The sequence below is a fragment of the Triturus cristatus genome, chromosome 5_1, assembly GCF_964204655.1.
Source record: "Triturus cristatus chromosome 5_1, aTriCri1.1, whole genome shotgun sequence".
In the NCBI taxonomy this organism is placed as follows: Eukaryota; Metazoa; Chordata; class Amphibia; order Caudata; family Salamandridae; genus Triturus; species Triturus cristatus.
In genome coordinates, this window is record NC_140587.1 from 230,289,673 (window position 1) to 230,313,312 (window position 23,640).

Here is a 23,640-nt window from a genome sequence, read left to right on the forward strand (position 1 = left end):
AAAAAAAAAAATTGTATGAAAAAGTTCCAAGGGTTTGTCTTTGTTTTGAAAAATAAAGGTCACATTCGTAGCTTTCCCGGTACACTGTGAGCCGAATCAAAAGTCAGTGTAAGGAGCTGGTGAAAACATGAAATCCTCTATTCCTGTAGACAAAAGGTCGTCTCTCGATGTCGGTGATAGTTGTAATACATCGTTTAGAAGATTAACTGCACATAAATGTGAAGCATCGCCAGTAGCAATGTTAGTTTCCGATGTTACCTGTGTGCCTGTTGATCCATCTCGTACCTCACCAGTAGCATGTTGCGTCTGTGAGATCTCAACGAATGCCGTCATCAGGATTGGTAGCCTCTGGGGACAACACAGAGCATGGGCCTTTATCGGGTCCAGAAGAGTATCGATATCCGTTGGCATGACTGATGGGAGTGTTAAACAGATGTCTAGCATGCATTCTTTACCGCAAAGCAGGCAGCATAGAACAGGTAAGATGCAATCTTGCTAGATTGGTCTGAATGACAGAAACCATGTGGTATTTAATTCTCGTAGATGAGGTAAGCCCAATAGTTGTACTATGCGCTCACAACACTTCCTTCCCAAGAGAGCTTTCTCCAAGGTGCTGGGAGTGACCCTGGTTGATTGGCTCGCCACAGCTTAGTAGTAGGAATAAAAACAGGATTTCTGCAACGAGTGCTAGAATTACCGGCAATCCACCAAACACAGAGTGCACGAAGTTTGGAATGATTCCGAGGACTGCTTGAAAAGGTTTTAACAGTCCTGAACATATCGTCTTAAATACATGCACAATACCGCTCGTATCAGACATGTGTTTAAGATACGTCCCAACATTTCTGTGAAATGTGCAGGGTAGTTTGTATGTAACAGAGCCTGTATCTCAGCCGAAGTCCTTGCACGGTTTGTTGTAAAAGAATGGCTTTCATTCTGCTTAAAGTATCAATTCGTATAGAAGAGATGTTCAGTGAAGGCCATAAAGGCAACTCCCTGACTGTGTCTATTTGGGGGGACAAAACTTGCATACAGCAAGTGACCCTGGAGCCAACCGTTACCAGATATGGATGCCTAGCAACATGCCACTGATCATTCAGCATGAGGTAACTCCCATTTGAAAGTTGGCCAAACGTTGGATTAATCACAGCGGCTCGTGAACCTTGCAGGTGGCATGATAGATTTGCAGTAGAACTGCAACAGGCCCCGTGTAAACTAATATCCCGACATATGAGTGAACCGCTCAGTGCATTTTCACAGTGTGTACTGCTAAGAAGCACTTCACGTCCCCCACTCCAACATCTGTGTGTGTAAGGTAAATCCCAGAATGTCCTGATGTATTCTGTACCCAACCTTTCATATTTGCCTGCTTGCATTTGTTTGAGGCAATACTGAAAATGGAAAGCTGTAACAGGCAGAGTTATTTTGCCATGAATGATCAATTCTGTAGCTGATTTTTCTGCTACTGTAAATGGCAATTTTCCCAGTTTTTCAATGCTCAGCACTGTATACTTTGCTCCCCTTTGAGCCAGTTCGATCTGTTTATCAGTGAGATTGTATTCTGGAAAACAGAGACGACGTGTTGATGAAACACTAAGGCACATAGCCTGCACGCATGTTTTGTAGCATCCAGCCTAATAACAGAATAGAACGTAATTGAGACTGGTCTTGTCGCAGCAGAACCAAATCTTGTTCCACAATGTCTATTGCCGAGGATACAATGTTGCCCAGTGAATATATCCTGGATGACAGAGTCGTTAACCCATTGCCGACCACAGCGAGAGATTTCTCTAAATTAATATGATCAATTTCTTGTATTCTTTCTGCGGCGTCTGCTTGGGTAACCTTCCATATTTCATTATAAGCAGCATAGATGCTGGCATATATGAAACGTTTTTGACGTGGTTTTCTTGGACCTAGCAAGAAATCCCTAAGGTCTGCGCCTTCTTTAAGTAAAGATAAGTGTTGTTTCACATCCTCTAGTGTAGATTTCTGTAGCCAATCGAGGCATAATTTTCCTACACTGTATGTTGTTACTACCACTGGATGCTGTCTTTGAAAATAACTTGGGTCTGGCCTATTGATTTTAAAACCCTGTATTCTGTTCAGGAATCTTTCTTGACAGATGTTTGTGTCTGTGGGCCAGAGCAACCATTTTTCCCATTCAGGGTCTGATCTGTTGTTTTGTAAAATTGTATGTACCTCGACCTCCCCCTCTGTAGTGCTATTACTTGCAGGTATAGGTATGGATGGTATGTTCATGTCTTTGATCTTGGCTGACCCAAGGCAAGACGTTTGTTGGACAGTGTAATTCAAAAACATTATTTGCTGTGGGATGATGCAGGCTCTAAACAACAACTCTATCCCATGCACTTGCCAATCTTTTGTACCCCAGACAGATTTTGTGTGAATTGTGTCTATCAAAAAGTCGAAACCCTGTCTAGACAGTTGGGCAATAAAGGCTGCAGAATAAATCTGTTTTGTATTGGTTAACATATTTTTCACTCCTGTTTTGTTCACATTCTTCAAGTAAAACGTTTCCGGATTGGATGTATTGTACTCTGAAAAATATGGAAACTTCACTGCAAACGTTTTTGAGCTACCCCTTGGTGGTGTAGGACAATGTTCCCATTGGTTATACATAAATACATTTCTAGGTGTTGCAGATTTATGCAAGAAATGATTACCATAGTGGTTGTAACAATAAACCTGTTCATAGTCTGTTGAACTCTCTAAGTAGTCATGGTTAGAAAATGCAGCAGACCTTTCTAGATCAGACATCATGCTTTTAACAGTCTCAAAGTCCCAATCATCAGAATAGGTACTGGAGATAATAAAGTCACTTAATGCAATCTTAAATAAGTGTGGAATCTTCAAAAGTTCTGAGAGGCTGAATATATCATAATCCGTTTTGTCCCAAACTATACCATCTTGTATAGGAACGGTTGTGATGTTCACTGCTGACAAGTCTCTTGCTTCATGATGGGATGATTTGTGTGGTTTCAAAAGTAAGTTCACATTTTTACTTTCTGTGTCCAAGTGAATATATCTTCCATTTATCAGCATGCTCAGAGTCATTACTAAAGCTAGCCAAAGCAGAAAGAAAAGTATTCCAGAAATAATCCATAGTTCAATCCATTTTAAAACCAGATAAGTCTTTTCCAGGAGATGAAAAAAGTCTTGTGCTCGTTTTTTGAAAGTTCTTTTGGCTGGCATAGTTTCTGGTTCACTTGGATCCTCAGAAAACGTATCAAAGTTAAAGAAACAGCCAGAGGCAGTTCTGTCAATGGTTGAAATTGCATCAGGATTCGTTGAAATCGCTGGAACCAGTTGGTCACATGTTACGTTGATGTAGACAGGTGTATCAGGACAAACCGTTATTTGGGTTTCAAGAGGAATGAGTTCCATAGCATTGTTGCTTAGTCCTTCATTTCTTACTGCTGACTCCTCGATGGTGATGAGTCTTTCAGTTTAAACCTCTTGAATGGTAGCTAGAGGAGTGCGTCTGCTACTTGGTTGGAGACCACAAGGCCTACTGCTTAGTATTGGCCACATAGTGTGGTTTGATGAGGTCGATTGACACAAATCTTTTCTCCTTTTTTCCAGCAAGGGGCGGCAGAAGTACTGTTCTTGTTCCGTGGATGGCTAGGACAGGTACTGGTTGTCTATAAGAAGGCCCAAATTCCTTCTTGTCCGCGATCTTCTCTCTGACTAGATCCCCAAACTTTGGGATCCAGACAGGCCGGCTGGGACGGCTAGATTTTCCCCAGTGGTGCTTTGTTTCGATCTTAGTTCATTTAAGTCCTGTAAAACAGCCAAACGATCTTTGATATCAAATGGTTTATTTTCCACCACTGTGCCTTTACATTCGAGATCTGGAACCCACATTCTTGTCCCAAATAGGACCTCATATGGAGTGACACCATCCCCCCCCCCCCCCCCCGAGAACTTCTTGGCAAATTTTTTAATGAGGTTTGGACCCCATAAAGATGTTTGACCCACCCATCACCCGAACCTAATACCCTACCTGTTATAGACTGCTTTATGTCCCGCTTTTTCCTTTCCACAACAGAATTTCCCTCAGGATGAAATGGAGAGGAGTACCGCAATGCAACGCCCAAACTGGCCATGGCTTCTTTGTAAGCTTGAGAGCTAAACGCAGGGCCCTGGTCAGAATGTAGTGTGCCAATTGAGTATGGGCTGATAAAGACTCACAAATCTTTTATAACAGTTCGAGCATCAGCTGAGCGCTGAGGCCACATCCATAGAAACCTTGATTTAGTGTTTTTGGGATTGCATTTGTCCAAACGGACGCCTGCGCATAGATGTCTGACAATGATGTCTGTACTGGGCAGCCTGGTGTCTGGTGGCGTTCTGCATTGCAATCTCTATTGCAGTCTATGCAGTTATTGATGAAGATGTGAATCAGTGTATTCATTCCAGGCCACCAGTACATCTCTTTTAATGTTAATATGGTTTTAGAGATCCCCGGATGTGACAGACCCTCTCCCAGATGTGCTTCATAAATTAAAGCTGCTCTACGTTCCATGTTTGGAATTACCCTATCCCCCACTCCAGGGATTTGAGCAAACGGAATGTTGTTTGCATTAATTATATATGAGTATTTGAGTGGAAATTTTTTAGGTAACGCTGCAACACTGCCTCTGCTTGAAGCATTGACAGCCAATAATATCTCACTGTCTATTCTCGTTTTTGAACGAGTGATCGCAGCTACAGAAGCCGTTTGCACAGCCCCCTTCGCGGCTTCGTCAGCCAATGAATTCCCTGCAACGTGAACGTCATCACGTTGATGACTCAGCGTGTGTATGACGTGAGTGTTTTGTAGTCCGTCTCGCAACTGAACTACGTGTTCCCCAAGCGTTTTATGCTTGATTATGCCACCTTTTGCATCTTTGAAACCATTTTGAAGCCAATTCTGTAAATATTCATTATATGATTGAACACAGTAAAAAGAATCGCACACTATAAGTGTGGGGAATTCGCGATCCGTATTTTCAAGTGCCAATTTGAATGCTTGCAGTTCAGCTTGCTGAGCTGTACAATCTCCTAGAGATTGTGTTTTAGTGACCATTGGTCGGAATTTACCATCGCGCATGCGACCTTTAATGATTGCGCACGCTGCACTATAAGCTTGCTTACTTCTAGTAGGTGGTTGTGCTGATCCGTCAGTATAAATTATACATTCGTACTGATCAAGAGGGAGAAGCTCATTAGGCAGAGACCATTCATGTTCATATTGCAGGAATGCTTGTGTTTTTAAATAAGGATCAAAAACATATTCAACATCCGTTGCTGCAAGAGAATTAACCCATTGTATCCATCTTGGATGTAAAGCTTTTGCATTTGGAATGCTCGCTTTTGTAACTGCCTCTAAGGCTGGTACCGGAGTCACAACAATAATGTGTTTCCCCTGAGCTAGAGCTCTTTCTTTTGCTACTGTGGTTTGAACTGCTGTCAGAATTTTTTCTGTCAAAGTGAAGCGCATTTCCGCTTGTGTATACAAATGTGATTTGTATACAATTGGTACTTTTTCACCTTCATTAAAAGTTAAGTAGGTGAATCCGCATTGACCCAAAATTATTCGGATCACTAAATTGCGTGTATTTACGCGTGTTTGTAAGTGTTTTGTTGCTATCATATCAGCTTGAAGTGAACGCAGGACATCTGTGTGTTCCTGTGTCCAATTTTTAATTTGAAATCAGGTTTGATTAATTCGTAGAGAGGTTTAACACTTTCTGCATAATTTAGAATGTATGTTCTTCCAAAATTCAGGAAACCTAGAATCGACAGTAAGTTCTTCAGTGTTTTTGGATGTTGGAGCAGTGCACACTTTTCTAAAAAGTTAGCTGCCAGGCTTTTGCCTTCACTTGAAAGCTCATATCCTAGGAAAAGGACATTGAGATGGGCAATTCTTGATTTTTTAATTTGAATTTGTAGCCCTCAGAGGCGAAGCCCAGTATAATGGTATTCACCCTGTTCAAGTGCCTATCCAGGTCATCATCTGTCAGATAGATATCATCGACATATGACAATGCCTCTTCATCATAAATTTGTAGTAACTCTGTTACTCTTGCTGAGAATAACCCCAGGCTGTTCTTGAACCCTTGAGGGAGTCAACAAAAGTGACGCTGGGTCCCCATTATTGAGAAAGCTGTCAAGTACCTATTTTCATGTGCTATGTTTTGACAAAAGAACCCATTTGAAATGTCTAATGTTGTTTTATATTTTGTACGCACAATGTTATTCATTAATGCTGTACTGTGTGCATTCTTTACTGCAAGTGTCTTGGAACAAGTGTTCAGGTGTCTGTAATCTAAAACTAGACGATATGTATTGTCTGGTTTGGAGACAGGAAACAAAGGATTGTTCATTGATGAGGTGCATGTTTCCATCACCCCTTGGTAATCAAGTTGATCTAAGATCTCCCTGACCTGTGTTTTAGCTTCTTGCTTAATTGGGTACTGTCTTTGTGCAGTAGGTTGACATTTTTAATTGGATTTTATGGTGAGGTGAGTTCTCATCCCATCCTACATGATTTTTGTATAATGCTGGGGCCTGGGCAACTGCCCTTTTCCTGACATATGTATATTTTAGGTGTATTGGAACATGCTTGGAGAAGGCCGGCATAATGATGTCTTCGCCATGTGGGCACTCCCTGACAAATTCTGGTGGCCAGTCCTGTTCTGCTAGAAGTATATCATAACCCCTTGAAAGTTTCTCCCAAAAGAGTGCTCTTACTTTTCTTGGTATGTCTCCCTCCATCCGGAGTGTTATTTCATATGACCTTTTTGGAGTACTAACCCTGGTGTCTACAGTCTCAACTGTGATGTACTCAATCAAGTCCACTATCTCCAGAAGTTCCTTTAGGTTCTGGCGAGCTATTGTTACTTCTGCTGCACTGTCCAGCCTTGTCTGAGCCCATTCTCCATTCTTGAGTTGTGTTCTCAGAATTCTCGGCATGTCTGATCTTCAGACCTGCTACCTTCTGCTTAGTGAATTGAGGTTTTGGTTTGTTTTTCTGAACGTGTTGTTCGTCTTTGGACTTTACGCGTTCTTCTTTGTGATCTGACCGTCCTCTTCTTTCGGATGTCTGTGACGATATCTGAAAGTTACGAGAGGAACGTGTATCAGTATCTTGATACCTGTCAGGTTTTCTCAAATTATCCCTATTCCTGAGATTATACCTCCTTTCAGAGGGCTCTTTTAGAGGAGACCTACCTCTGGATTGAGAACGTTTCTCTTTTGAATGTTGTTTGTTATTTTCCCGTGAAGGGAGTCAGAACACTGGAAGCTGGATTCTCTGCGTGCAGGGATGACAGCGTCTGGTCAGTGCATCAGGCGGGGACTCGAATTCTTCCGAACTTGCCGTGGCGATCCGTATCGACCTGTGCAGCTGAGCTGTGGTTTGCCATGGTAAGGGAAGGTATATTTATACCTGGAACGTGCTTAGGAATGTTAGCATTGACGTAAAGTCGGGCAGACGAAGACGTCATGAATGAACCCCCTAAGGAATAGTAGTTCATGCATAATAGATGAGTTCTTGGAGAAATCAATAATCCTAGCTAGGGAAAGTCCCAATGGCTTAAGGGTCTGGTTTCTAAGAACTCGTTGTGACATGAGGATGGACGGGTGTAGGTGACCATGCTTGTATTTGGATAGCATGGCTAATGCCTAAATAAAGACTGGGATTCTATGCCTAAATAAGGGCAATGCGAATTGTGCCTATATAAAGACATGATTTAGGAAAACCTATGTATGGACATCTAAATCGAAACACAACAATACAGTCATGATGTTTTGGAAGAAGCAAGAACTGGAATACCAGAACGTTTACATTGAAATGCATAGCTTCTTACTTTAGACTAAGCATGTGCCAGCTATCTCTCAGCTATATCCCAATAATACAATTTAAATTCTACCATTATGAGTTAGTGGGACTGGTGTTTAGTTTCATAGAATATTGCACCTTCACGAGTGTCATGGCTTTATTGGAACCAAGATATCTGCATCTCAGGGAGGCTTCTAATTTTGCCAAGAGCAAAGTTGTATAAATCCTTCACCACCCAGCTCTGGCTGTTTGGGGATACTTACCGAACACAGCCTCACTGACATGGATCTCTCTTCTGCCTGGCAAGAAGTCTGTAAGTTGACAAAATGAGACTCTAGTGCTTGGCCATATGAAGTCTTGCATGTCAAGATATGTATGTAAAGATTATGGTTGCTGACACCCTTCTGCACAGGATGTTGGTGCCAAAATCAAATCATGAAATGAGGGATGCGGAGGTCAGTTGCAGCTTAGCAGGAGCCGTGTTGTGGATGAAGCAAATCTGTTCTGTGACAGATCAAGGCAAGAGGGACTCACGTCCACAACCTTGCTGTGGTAGGTGACCGTGAAAAGAGTACCAGACAGTGTGCACCTTCTGATGAGGTCATATGCACTGTGATCTGGTGGACTACAGGCAGTGTGTGATGTAAAGAGATGGCTGGATTTTCAATACCTCAATGGAGGGTCAGACCAACTCTAGCCCCCAGAACGCACTCTCTTGAGAGTTTGTTTTCTGTGGTGCCTGACATGGAGTGAGACACTGATTAGAGATTTACCTGAGGTAGAGTTCAAAATGTGGACAGGACACAGGACTTGTGCCCAACTCTTATATGTGCAAAGCAGATAAAGGTCATTATGTGTGAAAAACAAAGGTGAAATAGTATGAGGCATCACAATAACCCTCTCTCTTTTCTCCTACTCTCGTCTCAACTCACAAACGATGAAGGCTGTTTGGGAGAACCCATAAACAACTGTGCAGCATACCCGATGTGCCCTATAATGTTTAAATTACCCACCAGCTCAAGCCTGCCTTTTAGATGCAGCTCTGAGAGACCAGATACTCCCATATGCTGGAAAGGTTTGTATGAGAAAGGAACACAAGATCACAAGAATAAACAGATTAGAGAAGCATGCCTTCCTGCATTTCCTGTCATGCAAAATAGAACCCCAAATGAACATCACAAATAAGAGGCTCTCTCCCAAATCCCTCTGCATGATATGGCAGGTAAAATCTCTATGGGAGCCCTAGAAAAAAAGATTGAAGCAAAGGCCATAGACATTAATCTGCTACAAAGAGATGACCACAAAGTGGGAGTGGTAGAGGCACCTACTGCTCGTCAACAAACTTTGATCCAGAGCAAGAATGGAAAAAACACACAAGGTTGAAAAAAAACAAATGTGAGAAAGACAGGGAATCAGTGTCAAAGGGAGAAACCAGGAATGAGAAAGAACCGACAATATTGAGATATAGATGCAGGGAGAGTTTGGTGGTGGATTACGGTGTGAGGTAGAATCAAGATTCTACATTATAAATGTATGGCACCCCAACCTTTGATAGCACTGACCGCCAGCTGATGAACAAAACTTTGGCACCGGCTCTTATGTTTTTTTTACAAATTAAGCACATTAAACACTGGGTGATAATCACACTTATATTCAGTCACTAATACAGAGAGGCTATTCTACACACCACTTAGAACCAGGGACCTCTTGTGTTTAACAATGCAGTAGTACTTTTATAGAGCCATGACACTCTGGTCTTTGTGAGATCACATAACATTGGGTTAAGTTATAATGATCCTGTAAGAGCAAGAGACATCTTATATATAAAGTAACAGGTTGGAGGTTTCCTGGTACTTTTTATGTGTATATTGTTCGATTTTTCAAAATTCCGGCCCGATTTCAACAGTGGTGTATTGACAAACAAAGCCACATTAGGCAGCAAAATGTATCTAAAATTAAAAGATGCACAGTACTCCAAATTTTAAATAGACACATATTAGGGTAATATAGGTAAATATCACTTTGTATCCATGTTGTCTTTACCTATTGACATCGGGGAGGAGGGGAGGGTGACAGTCCTACTCAAGAAATTGACCCCCTTGTCAAAACCTTAGGGTCCTATTCAGAAACTGCATCTTGAAGCACGTTCAGTAACACTACATTAGTACTACTACTAACCTACTACAAAATGCCAATTGACTTTTTATGAAATAATTTTGTTTTACTCTAATTCACCCATTTTAATTTTGGTATACATATATTAATTCAATTGAGAAAAAGCTTCTGGTTTAGCAGGGTGTGATGCACACAGTAGAAATACTTACACGTAGATGGAGAGCAACCAATAGCTCATTAGCTACTCATCTGTGAAACCTGAAATAGGCACATCAAGCTGGAAATACCATACAACCTAATAAAAATCACTCCCACAGTCTTTGCTGTGGAAATGCCCCAGTATGTCTTTTCAAACTCTCCTCCTCATATGGGAAATTTCAAGGAAGTGGTCATTATGTTTCTCTGAGGAGCATACATGGTGCCTAAATTTGAAATTCCCATACAAATGAAGAGTATTTCATAAGGGAGTTAAATCGTTTAACATTAAGGGCCTGATATAGATGTCGACTGACAGATTACTCCATCACAACGGTTACGGATATCCCGTCTGCTGAAATAAATCCCATAGGATTTAATGCGATTTACATTTTGGCAGATGGGAAATCCGTCACATTTGTGATGGAGTAACCACTCCGCCGACATCTAAATCAGGCCATAATGGTCACTACCTTTGTAACAATAGCGTACATAGTGAGGCCTGTGTGTTAAGTACCTATGGAGGCATATTCACAAACTGCATTTTGTAGTACTACTAAAGAACTACAAAATTAACCATGGGCAGGGACCTCTGCTCCGCCCGCGGAGTGTGCGGAGATTTGCCTACTCGGCGTTCCGCGGGGAACGCGGAGTAGGCAAATCTCCACACACTCCGTGGCAGAGCGGAGTTGGCAGCCCCCACCTCCCACCCCTCCATTAACAATTGCTTAAAACTGAAATAAAACTAATTTTAAAGTAAATAAAAATCACTTACCTTGGCTGCTGCGTCCCCGGGCTGCTCTCCCTCCACTTCAACTATCTAATGTGTGTGGAGACTTCCATCCCAACTGTGAAGATCTCTGCGCACATAGGTATACGTTTGAATCGTAAATGCGGGAGGGGCAGCAGGAGGGGCTGGAAAATAGGGAATAGTCGCAAAGTAAAGGTGGACTTTAGGGAGGCGTAGGGAGGGTCTAGGAGAGGGTTAGGTAGGGGGTTAGGGAGGGTCATGCACTAATTCATAAAGGAGTTATCTATTCCTATTCACAATTTGCATTTCAATAGGTATTAGAGCCAAAAAGATCCCCGAACAGAATTATATGTGTTCCATCTGAGACCTGGAGTAAGTCCAGCACCACACATGGCCAACCACTAATACTGCAAAATAAAAATCACTTACGTTGGCTGCTGCGTCCCCGGGCTGCTCTCCTTCCACTTCAACTATCTAATGTGTGTGGAGACATCCATCCCAACTGTGAAGATCTCTGCGCACATAGGTATACGTTTGAATAGCAAATGCGGGAGGGGCAGCAGGAGGGGCTGGCAAATAGGGAATAGTCGCAAAGTAAAAGTGGACTTTAGGGAGGCGTAGGGAGGGTTTAGGAGAGGGTTAGGTAGGGCGTTAGGGAGGGTCATGCACTCATTCATAAAGGAGTTATCTATTCCTATTCACAAATTGCATTTCAATAGGTATTAGAGCCAAAAAGATCCCCGAACAGAATTATATGTGTTCCATCTGAGACCTGGAGTAAGTCCAGCACCTCTTTGAAAAAGGACTAGTAAGAATTCTTAGCTGTATGGCTGAGACACTAAGTAAGGAGGAGCTACAACTGATGAATGTAAACCCAGCTATAAATACATGATTTCTATAAAAAGAAGAATGATAACAAAAATGTGTATCTTTCAATTTTATTTGTTTTTGTTAGATATAATTATTCTTAATTAATTTCCAAAGATAATTACTTATGTCAAGATATAAAAAACTTGTAGTAGTGCCTATTTACAAAAAGTAGTGAAAGGGACAATTACTTCTACTCATATCATTTTTCAAAAAATACATGTACATAAATGCTCAATACAATCAATGATACAAAGTGAAAAAGTTGCAATCTACTCAGTTCACCAGCATTCAAGATGCTGCGCTTAATTGTCTCTGTTTTTGTACATCAAAAATGCATAGCTTCTTACTTTAGACTAAGCATGTGCCAGCTATCTCTCACCTATATCCCAATAATACAATTTAAATTCTACCGTTATGAGTTAGTGGGACTGGTGTTTAGTTTCATAGAATATTGCACCTTCACGAGTGTCATGGCTTTATTGGAACCAAGATATCTGCATCTCAGGGAGGCTTCTAATTTTGCCAAGAGCAAAGTTGTATAAATCCTTCACCACCCAGCTCTGGCTGTTTGGGGATACTTACCGAACACAGCCTCACTGACATGGATCTCTCTTCTGCCTGGCAAGAAGTCTGTAAAGGAAGCGTGTTGTGGATGAGGCAAATCTGTTCTGTGACAGATCAAGGCAAGAGGGACTCACGTCCACAACCTTGCTGTGGTAGGTGACCGTGAAAAGAGTACCAGACAGTGTGCACCTTCTGATGAGGTCATATGCACTGTGATCTGGTGGACTACAGGCAGTGTGTGATGTAAAGAGATGGCTGGATTTTCAATACCTCAATGGAGGGTCAGACCAACTCTAGCCCCCAGAACGCACTCTCTTGAGAGTTTGTTTTCTGTGGTGCCTGACATGGAGTGAGACACTGATTAGAGATTTACCTGAGGTAGAGTTCAAAATGTGGACAGGACACAGGACTTGTGCCCAACTCTTATATGTGCAAAGCAGATAAAGGTCATTATGTGTGAAAAACAAAGGTGAAATAGTATGAGGCATCACAATAACCCTCTCTCTTTTCTCCTACTCTCGTCTCAACTGACAAACGATGAAGGCTGTTTGGGAGAACCCATAAACAACTGTGCAGCATACCCGATGTGCCCTATAATGTTTAAATTACCCACCAGCTCAAGCCTGCCTTTTAGATGCAGCTCTGAGAGACCAGATACTCCCATATGCTGGAAAGGTTTGTATGAGAAAGGAACACAAGATCACAAAAATAAACAGATTAGAGAAGCATGCCTTCCTGCATTTCCTGTCATGCAAAATAGAACCCCAAATGAACATCACAAATAAGAGGCTCTCTCCCAAATCCCTCTGCATGATATGGCAGGTAAAATCTCTATGGCAGCCCTAGAAAAAAAGATTGAAGCAAAGGCCATAGACATTAATCTGCTACAAAGAGATGACCACAAAGTGGGAGTGGTAGAGGCACCTACTGCTCGTCAACAAACTTTGATCCAGAGCAAGAATGGGAAAAACACACAAGGTTGAAAGAAAACAAATGTGAGAAAGACAGGGAATCAGTGTCAAAGGGAGAAACCAGGAATGAGAAAGAACCGACAATATTGAGATGTAGATGCAGGGAGAGTTTGGTGGTGGATTACGGTGTGAGGTAGAATCAAGATTCTACATTATAAATATATGGCACCCCAACCTTTGATAGCACTGACCGCCAGCTGATGAACAAAACTTTGGCACCGGCTCTTATGTTTTTTTTACAAATTAAGCACATTAAACACTGGGTGATAATCACACTTATATTCAGTCACTAATACAGAGAGGCTATTCTACACACCACTTAGAACCAGGGACCTCTTGTGTTTAACAATGCAGTAGTACTTTTATAGAGCCATGACACTCTGGTCTTTGTGAGATCACATAACATTGGGTTAAGTTATAATGATCCTGTAAGAGCAAGAGACATCTTATATATAAAGTAACAGGTTGGAGGTTTCCTGGTACTTTTTATGTGTATATTGTTCGATTTTTCAAAATTCCGGCCCGATTTCAACAGTGGTGTATTGACAAACAAAGCCACATTAGGCAGCAAAATGTATCTAAAATTAAAAGATGCACAGTACTCCAAATTTTAAATAGACACATATTAGGGTAATATAGGTAAATATCACTTTGTATCCATGTTGTCTTTACCTATTGACATCGGGGAGGAGGGGAGGGTGACAGTCCTACTCAAGAAATTGACCCCCTTGTCAAAACCTTAGGGTCCTATTCAGAAACTGCATCTTGAAGCACGTTCAGTAACACTACATTAGTACTACTACTAACCTACTACAAAATGCCAATTGACTTTTTATGAAATAATTTTGTTTTACTCTAATTCACCCATTTTAATTTTGGTATACATATATTAATTCAATTGAGAAAAAGCTTCTGGTTTAGCAGGGTGTGATGCACACAGTAGAAATACTTACACGTAGATGGAGAGCAATCAATAGCTCATTAGCTACTCATCTGTGAAACCTGAAATAGGCACATCAAGCTGGAAATACCATACAACCTAATAAAAATTAAACCCACAGTCTTTGCTGTGGAAATGCCCCAGTATGTCTTTTCAAACTCTCCTCCTCATATGGGAAATTTCAAGGAAGTGGTCATTATGTTTCTCTGAGGAGCATACATGGTGCCTAAATTTGAAATTCCCATACAAATGAAGAGTATTTCATAAGGGAGTTAAATCGTTTAACATTAAGGGCCTGATATAGATGTCGACTGACAGATTACTCCATCACAACGGTTACGGATATCCCGTCTGCTGAAATAAATCCCATAGGATTTAATGCGATTTACATTTTGGCAGATGGGAAATCCGTCACATTTGTGATGGAGTAACCACTCCGCCGACATCTAAATCAGGCCATAATGGTCACTACCTTTGTAACAATAGCGTACCTAGTGAGGCCTGTGTGTTAAGTACCTATGGAGGCATATTCACAAACTGCATTTTGTAGTACTACTAAAGAACTACAAAATTAACCATGGGCAGGGACCTCTGCTCCGCCCGCGGAGTGTGCGGAGATTTGCCTACTCGGCGTTCCGTGGGGAACGCGGAGTAGGCAAATCTCCACACACTCCGTGGCAGAGCGGAGTTGGCAGCCCCCACCTCCCACCCCTCCATTAACAATTGCTTAAAACTGAAATAAAACTAATTTTAAAGTAAATAAAAATCACTTACCTTGGCTGCTGCGTCCCCGGGCTGCTCTCCCTCCACTTCAACTATCTAATGTGTGTGGAGACTTCCATCCCAACTGTGAAGATCTCTGCGCACATAGGTATACGTTTGAATCGTAAATGCGGGAGGGGCAGCAGGAGGGGCTGGAAAATAGGGAATAGTCGCAAAGTAAAGGTGGACTTTAGGGAGGCGTAGGGAGGGTCTAGGAGAGGGTTAGGTAGGGGGTTAGGGAGGGTCATGCACTAATTCATAAAGGAGTTATCTATTCCTATTCACAAATTGCATTTCAATAGGTATTAGAGCCAAAAAGATCCCCGAACAGAATTATATGTGTTCCATCTGAGACCTGGAGTAAGTCCAGCACCACACATGGCCAACCACTAATACTGCAAAATAAAAATCACTTACGTTGGCTGCTGCGTCCCCGGGCTGCTCTCCTTCCACTTCAACTATCTAATGTGTGTGGAGACATCCATCCCAACTGTGAAGATCTCTGCGCACATAGGTATACGTTTGAATAGCAAATGCGGGAGGGGCAGCAGGAGGGGCTGGAAAATAGGGAATAGTCGCAAAGTAAAAGTGGACTTTAGGGAGGCGTAGGGAGGGTTTAGGAGAGGGTTAGGTAGGGCGTTAGGGAGGGTCATGCACTCATTCATAAAGGAGTTATCTATTCCTATTCACAAATTGCATTTCAATAGGTATTAGAGCCAAAAAGATCCCCGAACAGAATTATATGTGTTCCATCTGAGACCTGGAGTAAGTCCAGCACCTCTTTGAAAAAGGACTAGTAAGAATTCTTAGCTGTATGGCTGAGACACTAAGTAAGGAGGAGCTACAACTGATGAATGTAAACCCAGCTATAAATACATGATTTCTATAAAAAGAAGAATGATAACAAAAATGTGTATCTTTCAATTTTATTTGTTTTTGTTAGATATAATTATTCTTAATTAATTTCCAAAGATAATTACTTATGTCAAGATATAAAAAACTTGTAGTAGTGCCTATTTACAAAAAGTAGTGAAAGGGACAATTACTTCTACTCATATCATTTTTCAAAAAATACATGTACATAAATGCTCAATACAATTAATGATACAAAGTGAAAAAGTTGCAATCTACTCAGTTCACCAGCATTCAAGATGCTGCGCTTAATTGTCTCTGTTTTTGTACATCAAAAATGCATAGCTTCTTACTTTAGACTAAGCATGTGCCAGCTATCTCTCACCTATATCCCAATAATACAATTTAAATTCTACCGTTATGAGTTAGTGGGACTGGTGTTTAGTTTCATAGAATATTGCACCTTCACGAGTATCATGGCTTTATTGGAACCAAGATATCTGCATCTCAGGGAGGCTTCTAATTTTGCCAAGAGCAAAGTTGTATAAATCCTTCACCACCCAGCTCTGGCTGTTTGGGGATACTTACCGAACACAGCCTCACTGACATGGATCTCTCTTCTGCCTGGCAAGAAGTCTGTAAAGGAAGCGTGTTGTGGATGAGGCAAATCTGTTCTGTGACAGATCAAGGCAAGAGGGACTCACGTCCACAACCTTGCTGTGGTAGGTGACCGTGAAAAGAGTACCAGACAGTGTGCACCTTCTGATGAGGTCATATGCACTGTGATCTGGTGGACTACAGGCAGTGTGTGATGTAAAGAGATGGCTGGATTTTCAATACCTCAATGGAGGGTCAGACCAACTCTAGCCCCCAGAACGCACTCTCTTGAGAGTTTGTTTTCTGTGGTGCCTGACATGGAGTGAGACACTGATTAGAGATTTACCTGAGGTAGAGTTCAAAATGTGGACAGGACACAGGACTTGTGCCCAACTCTTATATGTGCAAAGCAGATAAAGGTCATTATGTGTGAAAAACAAAGGTGAAATAGTATGAGGCATCACAATAACCCTCTCTCTTTTCTCCTACTCTCGTCTCAACTGACAAACGATGAAGGCTGTTTGGGAGAACCCATAAACAACTGTGCAGCATACCCGATGTGCCCTATAATGTTTAAATTACCCACCAGCTCAAGCCTGCCTTTTAGATGCAGCTCTGAGAGACCAGATACTCCCATATGCTGGAAAGGTTTGTATGAGAAAGGAACACAAGATCACAAAAATAAACAGATTAGAGAAGCATGCCTTCCTGCATTTCCTGTCATGCAAAATAGAACCCCAAATGAACATCACAAATAAGAGGCTCTCTCCCAAATCCCTCTGCATGATATGGCAGGTAAAATCTCTATGGCAGCCCTAGAAAAAAAGATTGAAGCAAAGGCCATAGACATTAATCTGCTACAAAGAGATGACCACAAAGTGGGAGTGGTAGAGGCACCTACTGCTCGTCAACAAACTTTGATCCAGAGCAAGAATGGGAAAAACACACAAGGTTGAAAGAAAACAAATGTGAGAAAGACAGGGAATCAGTGTCAAAGGGAGAAACCAGGAATGAGAAAGAACCGACAATATTGAGATATAGATGCAGGGAGAGTTTGGTGGTGGATTACGGTGTGAGGTAGAATCAAGATTCTACATTATAAATATATGGCACCCCAACCTTTGATAGCACTGACCGCCAGCTGATGAACAAAACTTTGGCACCGGCTCTTATGTTTTTTTTACAAATTAAGCACATTAAACACTGGGTGATCATCACACTTATATTCAGTCACTAATACAGAGAGGCTATTCTACACACCACTAAGAACCAGGGACCTCTTGTGTTTAACAATGCAGTAGTACTTTTATAGAGCCATGACACTCTGGTCTTTGTGAGATCACATAACATTGGGTTAAGTTATAATGATCCTGTAAGAGCAAGAGACATCTTATATATAAAGTAACAGGTTGGAGGTTTCCTGGTACTTTTTATGTGTATATTGTTCGATTTTTCAAAATTCCGGCCCGATTTCAACAGTGGTGTATTGACAAACAAAGCCACATTAGGCAGCAAAATGTATCTAAAATTAAAAGATGCACAGTACTCCAAATTTTAAATAGACACATATTAGGGTAATATAGGTAAATATCACTTTGTATCCATGTTGTCTTTACCTATTGACATCGGGGAGGAGGGGAGGGTGACAGTCCTACTCAAGAAATTGACCCCCTTGTCAAAACCTTAGGGTCCTATTCACAAACTGCATCTTGAAGCACGTTCAGTAACACTACATTAGTACTACTACTAACCTACTACAAAATGCCAATTGACTTTTTATGAAATAATTTTGTTTTACTCTAATTCACCCATTTTAATTTTGGTATACATATATTAATTCAATTGAGCAAAAGCTTCTGGTTTAGCAGGGTGTGATGCACACAGTAGAAATACTTACACGTAGATGGAGAGCAACCAATAGCTCATTAGCTACTCATCTGTGAAACCTGAAATAGGCACATCAAGCTGGAAATACCATACAACCTAATAAAAATCACTCCCACAGTCTTTGCTGTGGAAATGCCCCAGTATGTCTTTTCAAACTCTCCTCCTCATATGGGAAATTTCAAGGAAGTGGTCATTATGTTTCTCTGAGGAGCATACATAGTGCCTAAATTTGAAATTCCCATACAAATGAAGAGTATTTCATAAGGGAGTTAAATCGTTTAACATTAAGGGCCTGATATAGATGTCGACTGACAGATTACTCCATCACAACGGTTACGGATATCCCGTCTGCTGAAATAAATCCCATAGGATTTAATGCGATTTACATTTTGGCAGATGGGAAATCCGTCACATTTGTGATGGAGTAACCACTCCGCCGACATCTAAATCAGGCCATAATGGTCACTACCTTTGTAACAATAGCGTACATAGTGAGGCCTGTGTGTTAAGTACCTATGGAGGCATATTCACAAACTGCATTTTGTAGTACTACTAAAGAACTACAAAATTAACCATGGGCAGGGACCTCTGCTCCGCCCGCGGAGTGTGCGGAGATTTGCCTACTCGGCGTTCCGCGGGGAACGCGGAGTAGGCAAATCTCCACACACTCCGTGGCAGAGCGGAGTTGGCAGCCCCCACCTCCCACCCCTCCATTAACAATTGCTTAAAACTGAAATAAAACTAATTTTAAAGTAAATAAAAATCACTTACCTTGGCTGCTGCGTCCCCGGGCTGCTCTCCCTCCACTTCAACTATCTAATGTGTGTGGAGACTTCCATCCCAACTGTGAAGATCTCTGCGCACATAGATATACGTTTGAATCGTAAATGCGGGAGGGGCAGCAGGAGGGGCTGGAAAATAGGGAATAGTCGCAAAGTAAAGGTGGACTTTAGGGAGGCGTAGGGAGGGTCTAGGAGAGGGTTAGGTAGGGGGTTAGGGAGGGTCATGCACTAATTCATAAAGGAGTTATCTATTCCTATTCACAAATTGCATTTCAATAGGTATTAGAGCCAAAAAGATCCCCGAACAGAATTATATGTGTTCCATCTGAGACCTGGAGTAAGTCCAGCCCCACACATGGCCAACCACTAATACTGCAAAATAAAAATCACTTACGTTGGCTGCTGCGTCCCCGGGCTGCTGTCCTTCCACTTCAAATATCTAATGTGTGTGGAGACATCCATCCCAACTGTGAAGATCTCTGCGCACATAGGTATACGTTTGAATAGCAAATGCGGGAGGGGCAGCAGGAGGGGCTGGAAAATAGGGAATAGTCGCAAAGTAAAAGTGGACTTTAGGGAGGCGTAGGGAGGGTTTAGGAGAGGGTTAGGTAGGGCGTTCGGGAGGGTCATGCACTCATTCATAAAGGAGTTATCTATTCCTATTCACAAATTGCATTTCAATAGGTATTAGAGCCAAAAAGATCCCTGAACAGAATTATATGTGTTCCATCTGAGACCTGGAGTAAGTCCAGCACCACTTTGAAAAAGGACTAGTAAGAATTCTTAGCTGTATGGCTGAGACACTAAGTAAGGAGGAGCTACAACTGATGAATGTAAACCCAGCTATAAATACATGATTTCTATAAAAAGAAGAATGATAACAAAAATGTGTATCTTTCAATTTTATTTGTTTTTGTTAGATATAATTATTCTTAATTAATTTCCAAAGATAATTACTTATGTCAAGATATAAAAAACTTGTAGTAGTGCCTATTTACAAAAAGTAGTGAAAGGGACAATTACTTCTACTCATATCATTTTTCAAAAAATACATGTACATAAATGCTCAATACAATCAATGATACAAAGTGAAAAAGTTGCAATCTACTCAGTTCACCAGCATTCAAGATGCTGCGCTTAATTGTCTCTGTTTTTGTACATCAAAAAATATTTACAATATATACACAAAGTCTGGAAGAGAATAAATCATTTATAATACGTGATGGAAAAACACATGGTGGAAAAACCAACGCGTTTCGGCAATGCCTTCATCAGGATTCCATCACTGTGGTTAATAAGACAAAAGAATATCAATGAAAAAACGGTGCCATTATGTACATGTGTAAACACAAAAATATGCATTAGCTCCTTCATACAATTATTCAATTCTTGAATTCAGCCATACTTGATGCTATGAACATTACAATTAGATGGTGTGGGAATTTAAAGACTCGTGATCATGGGAACCGTCAAAGAGCACATGCTATGATGAATGCGGTCAATATCAATCGAAAATTGCAATAGTATGCATGATAAAAAAGCAGGAAAAGGAAAAAGAAAGGGAAAGAAATAAGGAAAAGGCGGTGTTTTTTTTTTGAAGGGATAAAAATGGAAAAGAAAAAAGTAAAGAGAGAGGAAAAAAAGCAAAGGAAAAAAGGATGAAAGAAAAAACTAATTATGTCTTGTTTGTTTCTTAGCACACATATATGATTCTTTGAATTGAACTGTATTATGCTTGACTTAAAGAAAATCCCTGACTAAAGGATGAAATAGGGGAGGAGCCCCATTTTTACCTCAATATAAAACGAAGAAATCAGAATGCCAAAAGTTTGTTCTGGTGAATATGTTCTGTCTTAGATGGTGGTCGCCTGCACAATCTGATAAATGAAAATAATGGTTTCAAAGAAGGGAGAAAGATAATCAAGAGGCCTAATGTAATTAATGATTGTCCAAATGCCAGGGAATATGCTCGCGCTAGTCTAAAACTTACCAGGGTTGAAGGTTGTCCTTATGTATGTGAATTTGTTTCCGATATTTACGATGTCACTCCATGTGGAGTTGCCACCTAAGGTTGCGAGTATGGACTGGCACTTGTGTTCTTCTCTCAATTTCTGTAATGGAGGTTAAGAAAAAGAGGAGGGGCATTTACTTGACAAAAAGGGGGACAGAGCTAACTAACCCCGATAAGGTGTCGTCCTGTTCAAGGTATGTACTAACCTCTAATGCTTACCCATTTATGTATTTCAAAGAGACCTGAAGGGAATGTGTTGCTTGATTTCATAAAATTCCCATCTGTCCAGGTAGCATATTACATCTCGCTTTTTAAGGGACTAAAAGAAATAAAGGGATAGGAGAAAGCATTGTGAGGATGGGAATGCAACTTATGGTTAATCATAGTGATAGAACAGATAGTGATTCCTATATCTTAAAAATATTGCCCCATGCTGTTTCTTTTTTTAAATTGCATTTCAATAGGTATTAGAGCCAAAACGATCCCCGAACAGAATTATATGTGTTCCATCTGAGACCTGGAGTAAGTCCAGCACCACACATGGCCAACCACTAATACTACAAAACCCTGCCTTAGCAAAAAAAATGGAGGCATCTTCTCACTTATCTTCTCATATATGTTGTAACACAACTTGTAGAACTGTTTAAAGCAACATGCATGGAAACTCCCAAATAGAGACATGGTTACACACCCAGCGCCTCTAGCCAATAATATCAAGGATTGGTAACATCTATAGCCACTCTATCAATGAAAACAGTCCTGAGAGAATGGGCTATAAAAGGTCAGTGGACTATGATGCCCCTCAACAATCAGGCCTCTGTGACCAGAGCGCATGGAATCAATAAGGCAGTGGTAACCTCCTCTTGCCACCAGCACCTGCAGTGGGATTGTTGTAGTGGTGCTGGAGTTGTCCTCCCCACATCTCACACCCTTTATCAGGACCTGCTGTGGGACTGAGAAGTATTTACCTGGCTTACTATTCTCAGAGATGCATGGATTTCTATTATAAAGGTGATTCAGATCTGGAACATCTTGTTAGAGTTTGTAACAAGAAGCTATCAAGACATAAACAGTCCTTTCAGTGTATTTTTCCCAGATTGAACTGTAAAGAGTTCCCACTAAGGCACCAAAAAAAGAGAAGGGGTTTCTCACACTCACTGCATATTAACATCTGACAAAATAAAGGGCGTTAAAAATGGGGTTTGCTGGTTGACTGGGGTGTGAACTTAGTCAAACAAAAACCATAATCCTAGTCAGGGTAAGTGTCAGGCACCCATAAAGTGACCTTTGCTCACTCTCTGGTAGATTGGTACAGAGCAATGAGGCTTAACTTGGAGGCAAAGAGTGTAATGGATTTGTGCAACACTTCAGACAGTAAAACTGAAAACACTGAACAAAAAATATGACACCAGGTTAGAAAACTAGAAATTAATTTACCAAATGCAAAAAGACCAAAATGACAAGCATCCAATAAGTAGAACTTGAGATATGAATTTTAAAATAATAAACTCTAAAATAACGCCTATAAACAATAAGCGCTTACTTGGGATATCTGGTCGTGCCAGACCGGGAAAAACTCAAAGTTCAGGCCAACCACAATTTTGAGCGGGCCGGATAAAGGGACCCAGTGAGTTCTGCTGAATAGATGTACCTTAATCCTTGTTGCATCGACAAAGATGCATGGTGCAGCCAAAGCTACATGTCTGCGTCGATCCAACAGCGTTGACTTCGATGTTCTCCATGCAGCAGAGTTGATGCATCAGTTTTCGCCACACAGAAGCGGCGATGCATTAGTCCCGAAATGCGGCAGTTAAAAAGTTGATGTGCCTTTCTACTTCTGCAACTACAGCGATGCATCATTTCTGTTCCCACAGCAGAAGATGTGTAGTTTCTGAAGGCGATGTGCTGGTGCCAAGGTGCGGTAGTTCCAAAGGTGATATATCAGCTCTGAAGGCAATGTGCAGGTTCTGTTCTCCCAACAGCAGCAATGAGTCAATTTTGTTTGCACAGTAGAGGATTCGTCCGTTAGGCTGGTGCAAACATCGCAGGCCCATTACCAACAGTTCAGAACTGGGGTAGCACCACTTCGCAGGGCAGAGTCACAGATTTCAGAGTCCATGGGCAGGAATAGGATGCTTAGAAGTTATTTATGTCCCTGAGACTTCAGATCAGGAGGCAATCCAGCTAGCCCTTAGAGTCACTATGGATTCAAGTGATGAAGGTTCATTCCTTCTCACCCAGGCAAGAGAGAGTAGCAGGCAGTAGGGCAACATGACAAGGCAGGAGTCCTGCAAACAGCAATCATGCAGTATGGCAGTCCTTCCAGCAGCACAGCAGTTTTTCTTCCTGGCAGAGGGGTCATAGGACCAGAAGTGTACTGAAGTCATGGATTTAGAGGTCCAGTACTTATACCAAGTTGGGTCTTTGAAGTGAGGGAAACTTGAAGGCAGGTCTTTGAAGTGAACAAAGGTCCTCCCTTCCTTCCTTGGCTCCA